Here is an 8,243-nt window from a genome sequence, read left to right as displayed (position 1 = left end):
GCCAATCATCTGTTGGACTGACCCAAAAAAATAACCTCAGTGGAGTAGGAACCTTGTCCTTCTCTCATCTTCCTACTGTTTGATAATTCATACTGTAGGTATGATGGTTTGGATATTGCAATGTTGTTGGAGCCCTATGGAGATACCCAAATTGGTCCTCATCCTAGGTTTGGAAATTGCTTAACAAATACAGCTATTTTTGAACGTGCTTAAAGTCTACACATACCTGCATAAACTTTAGAGGACCTTTCTTAGCTCTTATTTTAGCAGTGTATTTCAATAGTTATGCTACTGACCTTTTTCGTTACAAGCATTCATGTTAATTCATGGCAAGCCAGAATGTTATTATAAACCTCTTGACTGTTCCGTTTCTCAGGGCTTTGAAATGTAATCAAAGGTAGATTTATCTGATACTAAGAGATGAAACAGTTACCAGTCTTACGTTTCCTCCCTTTTATTTTTCTAGGAGGTTACTGCCAGAGTAAACTGAAATTGGAGGTGGTTTATGTTAATGCTGCAGCCTGTAGACTGCACTTGCTCAGGAGTTTATCCAGGAGGATCAGCTGATCCCACTGCAGGATGGTGACCTCTGGCAGAGACACAGGACAGAGACAGCTGCTTCAGCTCTCCCAGATAAACCTGCTTAAGGCGGCGAGTGGGAGTTGTTAATACCATTATTTGTTTAATTGTAAGGCTAATAGACCTTTTTTTTTTTTTTTTTTTTTTTTTTGTGTGTGTGTGTGTGCTCTATTACAATAGAATACATGAAATAAAAGCAGAGGAAAAATTGAGAGTGGTACTTAGGAGGTGTTTCCCAATTATTATTCCTTTTTATTAATGAGAGTCTAAAATGAAAAGTAACCAGAATACTTGGCCTTAAACATTCCAGTTGTATAAAAGGGCAGGTCACCCGGAAACGTCTGGTGCCATGGGGGTGTGTGCTGCTTTTAGGAATACAGGGCAAGGGTGAATTTTTAATTAGTTTAGTCTTCTTATTTTCCTCCAAATATAGACAGGCACTTCTTAGCTTTCTCAACTTTAATACTTGAGAATAGGCAGCCAAGTGTACTCTGGGAACTATTTTCTAGGGAGATCTGTCAGAAAAAATTAGAATCCAGAAGTTATTTCTATTTTAATAAAGAGAGGGTAAAGTTTTTAATGATGATAGCTTTATGGAAATGCAACCTTTTCCCTTCCTCCACCTCTCTGTCCATAATTCTCTTTATAAATGAAACAAAGATAAATGAAATACTTGCTTCACAAGCTACTGCAGGGATCACACTGGCGTTGTGTGCTGGCTTGTGAAGTGGTGCATCCTTATTCCAATATGCCCAAGCCTCGAAACTCCTTGGGACAGACACATGTGCTGTGGGAGCTACCTCCTATGCTCAGGCTCACTACAAATCTGCAAGTAATGGAAAGAAGCTGAGGGCACTTGGCAGTGGCAAGTGTCTTGCCCATACAGGAGATGGTGACAGAATTGGCAATGAGGAGGTGACTAGTCATTCTGCAAGGCCTGGTCTGGGGCCAGTTTTCATTTTTGTCTTGTTCTCTTTCTGTTTTTCTTTCTGTGTTGCTTTTGTTATTTATACCAATGAGCAAATGTTGCTTATTTTTAGCAGCCTTTCCATTTTGCTCAAGCGCTGATCCTTAGTAATGGAAGGCCTGTGGCCCTCCCCAGGGCACTATCCCCGCCTCTAATAAGAGAGGACAAATGCAAGCTTTGGTGTAGGGAGTTATTGATTTGCTTCCAGGCAAGTAGGTGTGTGCGATACGTATAAAAGGTGCCCATGCATACTATATATTAGCACTCCAGCATCTCAGCAAATGACCTTTGCCTGATCTGCCTTCGGCTGTTGGTGAGAAATTATTCCTTTATGTCGTGTAGCTCCATAAAGCAAACAGCCTTTCAGCTTGCTTATTTTAGAGCGTATAAAACCAACACTAAAAAACCAAACACACCCAAATACACACACCCATTTCCACAAACAGAGCAAAAGCAAAGTCGTTTCTTGAATGCAGACCATTTTAGTTCTGAGAGGAGCAAAGTAGATGGATCAATTCATGGAAGCAGATGTAAGAGTTACACAGATAGGAGTATGTGATGCAAGTGCCATGTTTTTCCATTTCTCTTCTGGATCTTGTGTCACTGGGTTATTGCAGAGATGCTAACACAGGGGACAGTAGAATCCTGAGGGAGGACGGAGAACTCCCACTAGGTGTGGGTGTCCAGGGACCCCCTGCCTCACAGATTAGCAGCTGACTGGCACCATGTTCCACTGAGTGTCCTAGCAGCTTTATGTCTACTTTCCTAGTTTTGGAGAAAAATGTATGGCCTTAGACACTGCCTCTCTTCTAAAACATCTTAGGCTGGAAATAAAATGCAAGTGAGGGAGTATCCAACCTAAGACAACAAAGTTTGCCCTTTCCTATCCTTATCCAAAGTTAATCCAAAAGAACTTCAGAACCAAGCAGGAGTAGCTACATACTTAAACTGCAATGTAGGAGGTGAAGACTTTTATGCCTCACCCATCCATGCCAGTCTTGCATCTCCCTGAGGTACAAGGGATTTGCTGGGAGAACAAGTGACCTTGATCACTGCTGCCTACTTTGCATCAACAGGTCTTCACTCCTAGACACCAATATTTGTATTGCTGTTGGTGAGGTGCTTTCTGGCTTATGCCTCTTGCCTCAGCTGGAAAGAAAGCAAGTGAGGAGGTGGTCCCACACCCTCAATGTCACTGGGATCCCACCCAACCTGGAGGCAAAGATACACAACTGCTTGGTTCTCTCAGTAGAGTCTGGCTTAGTTTAAGCACTTTCTGTAGGTTTTTGTCTTCCCTATTTTCAGGCTTGACTTATTTTGATAGGGCTAGAGATTATTACATGCGTGCTTAGGCTGGCAGAGAAATTTGCCTCTGATGGAGGAAGACAGAAGGTTAGAGGGATGATACTCAGGTGCAGTGAGAGCAGCTGATGGTCCAATTGCTAATTGTTAATTCCACGTCTGTCCAAGTGTTCTCACTTCTGCCACTGCTAGGGAATTATCACTGATTGCAGTTGAAACATATTGGAGACAGAGAAGGAAAAGAAACCTTGTCTAGGCAACAAAGTTGTGCTGCCTTTGAGAAGGACCTAAATACCTTTTCTATCATAGATCTTTGTAATCCTTTCACCTTTTCCCTTGCTCCAGTTACTGCTGATTTTATCCTTACTCTGGTGGATCTCTGAGATGAAGCAAGTCTTCTCTGTGCCAAGTCCCTGTCTTGTTACTGTCATTCAAATCCAACTCTTATTAACTATCCCAAGCCCAGTGGAAGAGGAGAAGGTGTCTATTCTGAAACTGCTCTTTGAAATTCAGCCCTATTTGTATTCTATGATCTGCATGCCTCTCTGCCCCCAAATGGCTAAAATTGCAGCACAGTTGTCCGAGACTTATTTTTTAGTAAATGACACTTCTAACTGGCATTCAGATTAACTACCATCTTAGTCTGCAATGCAGCAAGACATTTAGCATGTGTGGGATATGATATCGATCTCAAATAAATACAACACTGCGTCAGTAGATGTGTTCATATTTTCAGGTAAGGAGGCTGATGCTGGGGAAAAAGGTTAGTCTATTAACACCTCAGCTCAAAGTGAGCCAACTTCCTTTCTACACAGAATAATTATTTTTTCACATAAGCCCTGTAGTGCCTCTGCTATGTTTGCATTTCTAAGTCTCAAACATTGCAGTACAGATCGCCCTTTATGAGTGGAATCTGAGGTCATGTGTCTGCATTTAAAATTCACTGTGCGCGGGCTATCATGCACTGGCTTGTGAATTCTGTGGGTGTAGGGGCTGTGGGCCCATATTTCAGGTGTGAAGAAAGCAGGGTCTCTTTTAGCACTTAAAGCACCCGTGTGTGCAACTCACAGCTATGAGTACCTTTGGCAAAGTTTTATAAATTATGTTGATTCAGAGCTGGCATCTCACCATCTTTATGGGCAGGATTACATATGAATATATATGTCCTCTACACAACAGGACCATTTAAAGCATCCCTACAGCATAAAGGTAAAGTGAACTTGGGCACAATAGTCATCATACTCCTGTGGAAGACTTGCTGGGGAGAATATTAAAAGGACTTTTGTCTGCCATAGCCCAAGGCTCACAAGTGATTTTAGGTGGCTGGCAATCTACACTTCTGTTTATACAGTTCCAGCAATGATTAAGGTTCTTTAACCAAACGTAATTCAGAAATAGGTGATGGTGGGAGAAGTGATAGTAACCAACATGCTAAGGAAATAACAGAGGTAGGAAGGCTTCTATTCTGGATCATGAATTCGGGGATTTTCATGGATAAAAAGTTGCAGCTGGAGTTGGAGAGGGATAATGACACACAAATCTGCAGTTTAATCACCTTCTAAAGCCATGCCCGGTGTTGGTTTACAGAAGATGAGAAAAGCTAATGAACCCTGAGGAGGACCATTCTGCAGCTGTCCTCAATAGCTTTCTTGAAGGAGGTCTTTCTCATTGTGTATATACCTGCTGCATGTTGCTGTTTCAAACAGCTGTGTCTTGGCTACTTTGATATGCTCATTGCTGGAACTATCTCTTAAAACTCTGGCCAGCACCTGAAAAAATATTATTATTTAAGATGGCATTAACAACTGGGTTCCAGCTACAATTTTGTGCTGGGCACAAAATAGTTGAAAAACGAGAAGCTTTCCATGTCCTAGAAAGCTAATTTTCTATATGCAGACACTTAACTTGAAAGAGGAAATGAGTAAAGGTGATCTAGACTTTTTCATCCAAAATGAGCTGGGTATACCAGTCAGTGAAATTCTTAACAGGTGTGAGATTGCAGTAACATTGGTGCAATCTGGCAGAACTGCAGAAAAACTGATTTAAAAGAAAAAGAAAGTCAGTCCACATTCAGTAGCAGGGCTAGAAGAAGGACCTCAGGAATGAAGGCTAAGATTGAATTTTAGCTTTTCTTTCTATCTTTGTTACAAAATCCTTGTGTACCCATACATAACACTTTCACTGCTGTTTTGGGTCCATAATTTATACCTTGTGTTGCTGTATGCCAGAATCTGTTCATCTTGCAGCAAGACCACTAATCAAGAGGGGCATGTGCAAGTGAAATAGCCTGAGTGTAACTATGGTGGTGCAAGAACTCCCCATATAAGGTGAATTCTTAGTCATGAAGAGTATGAACTTGTAGAAGCAGATTGGCATGGAAACGTGAAGGGGAAAGAAGAATAAAGGAGAACATATTGATGCAATATATCCAGTGGTACAGCACTGCAAAAAGCAAATGGCTGTGCTGCAAAGAGGAAGGCAATCTCCTAACTTCTGAAATGTACAAAAAAAAAAAAATCAAAAAAAAGTCTGACAGGTGTCTTTGTTCAGCAGATTTTTTTTTCCTTCCTCTCCCCTCTTTAAAATCAGAAATATTTACTGTGTGGAAATTATTAATGAAGCCCAGTGGAATGGTGACAGGAGGGGTAAGTGCATTTAAATTCAGGAATTAAAGGGGTATATTCACAAGGAAAAAGGGTGCAGTGCCAACATCTGTTAACTAAAATATGATAACTAGCTGGAGGTAAGAGTATAAGGCTGTCTTCTGGGCTAACAGGCCCATGTAGGAAAACTCAGAGCACCCTGGAGTGAAAATTGCGAGATGTTCAAATGCAATGTTTAATATTGTGGCTATGTTTTTAAATTGCTGCAAGTGATGCACTTTTTTGTCCTAGCAAGGATGAAATATCAAATTACATGCTTTGCAAAATTTAAATACATGCTTCTGCTTATATGTTATTGACTAACTAATGTTTTGAATAAAAGTAATAATTGTGAAAGCTTTAAAAATTAACTCTTTGCAACTGATCATTTAATCACAATTAAAGGCAGTGAGGGAAAACTGAAACATTTGTCGGTTCTAGCAGTAGAACTGAGGAGGATATCTGCTGAACTTCTCTAGTATTTCTGATGCAAGAACAGAGTCGGGGAATTAATTTTAAGGAATTGCTTTTGGAACAATAATCCCTGCTAGTAATTTTTTTTTTTTTTTTTTTAAATTCATGGAATATCAAAAAGAGGAGAAAACTTTGGGGAGAAAACAGAAAAAAAAATTGCAACTCACTGCTAAAGGCGCTAATACGATGCTAACGAACCATCGCCTTTCTGCCGCATAGTTGGCAACATGACTACCCATCTGTGCCGAGTGGGATGTGCGAGCAGAAGCCAGGGCTGAAAACCCTCCACCTGTTTTCGGAAAGTAAGTGCACGCACACTGAAGTTACTCAGCGCATTCGTTCCGTCTTCAGCGGTCTGGGTGATGTTGTTACTACGACTTTTTCTGCTGTCTCATATCTCCCACCGCCATGTGCCAGCTGATAGGGGAGCTGTGACATACCACACCCCCGCAGCCGGGAAGGGGGTCACATGGACCGGGCTCATCCAGAGCACTTTAAAGAAACTGATAAGCTCTATCTCGTTTAACTTGGCCTTTGGAAGACACTTGTGGAAATTTCTGCAAAGGAGGTGACATCAGTTGTTGTCACAGCTGCTGTGTAAGTCTGCAAGACTGCATCTGTTCAGTATCTGGCTGGGGTGTGTATGTGTGTGCAAGCAGATATTTTTAATAGATTGCATTTAAATCAAAAACAGTTCATGTGAAGTTGGTGAGGAGGTTTGATCGTTTCAGATAGGTGCATTGTCATCAAGACCTGAGGCAATGATGGAGTACGTAAACTTAATAAAGCAGAAGGATGACTAGCTTTGGAGGGCTGATGTTACATTTGAAACAAACCTTTTTCCTGGGGAATTCCAAGTGTTAGCATGTGGGACATACTCCAGCTGCTAGCTGCTGAGACTTAAAATAAACCAGACAAAATCCTGTATTCAGACTCTACCAACCAAGGCAAGCTGCTATTGCAAACCTTTCAACTCCATTTTTCTTCCAGTTGGGTCAGAATAACAACAAATATTTTTGGAAGAGCATTTAAACTTTGTTACTTCACACAGCTATCCTCACACTTTGCTGAAGTGATGTGTTTCTCAACATAGTTATACATTTAGCAAAGAATCTAGTTCATACAGATTGAAACAGTGTCCCAGGGAGGGTGGAATTAAAAAAGGATTAGAAAGAATATTTCTACCTTGTGTGCCAATGACATTGCTACTAATACTACTACTTTCCTAATCTAGGTACCTTTAAAATCTCAGTGTGACTTCATTAACAGAGGAGGGTGATGGTTGTATTTTATTTATTTATTTATTAGTATGTTTGTGGAAGACATCATAGCAGAATTTCAGAAAAATGACATCTGGGAGTTGCACGGTTGTTTGACAACTAGAATATGTAGAACTTTGAGGAGGTCTGAAAATAGAGTACAGTACTGTTTGTTTCGTCTAGTGGTTTGAGATTTACTCCTTTTATTTTTTTTAAATATTTTAATTACCCTCTGACTATAATTTATTTCTAAAGTACTGAGATTCTTGGGAGGGGTGGGAAACAAGCAACTTAATGCAATCTATGCAAATAATGTCGAATTTTTCTTAAATGTTATTCTATATGAAATTTCGTCCATCAAGACTGCTCAGTTTCTTGATGATAGAACCTGTTAGGCAATATAGTACACAAAATCTAGGAATGTAATGCTTTTGTTGCTGTAAAAGCACAGATATCAAGCTATACCAGTTACAAGTGACTGACACAACCTACCTTCGTTCTTCTTCTCTTCTTCCTTTAGATACAGACACATAAGTTCTTGTTCAAACCAATAAGGTTATCCAGAATATATTTATAAGGGTGAACTCTGCCAGGTGATGATTAATCATGTACAGCGCTAAGGATATCTTTTGAAGGTATTCTGAACACTGTGACAGAAGTATTTGTCACTCAAACTATTTATAATTCTAGGAGTCTGGAGGGCTGACATGTTTATTTTCTGTATGAAATGGCAGCTCTTCCTTCGTAAAAAAGAAACGGGCTCTGTCTGTATGGACACGTTGAGCAGTCCTGGAGTGTGTTGCTTTTGGGAAATGCTGTGTTTGCACCCTGGACTCGCTGACACTCGGGCCATCAGCCTTTCAGTCTCACAGGTGGCTTTGTAGCTCTGTGGCACCCAGCCTGTCGTCTGCTGGACCTCTCGTTTCTGTGGACTGTTGGAAGAGGTCAGTGCAGGCTAAATCAACAAATGTGAACCTGTTATCCATGTATCACCTTCATTAGAAAATTAAGGGCTTAAAA

Source organism: Patagioenas fasciata, chromosome 3 (genome assembly GCF_037038585.1).
Source record: "Patagioenas fasciata isolate bPatFas1 chromosome 3, bPatFas1.hap1, whole genome shotgun sequence".
NCBI classification, from domain to species: domain Eukaryota; kingdom Metazoa; phylum Chordata; class Aves; order Columbiformes; family Columbidae; genus Patagioenas; species Patagioenas fasciata.
The sequence above is the reverse complement of the archived record's forward strand: the minus strand, read 5'-3'. Positions refer to the sequence as shown.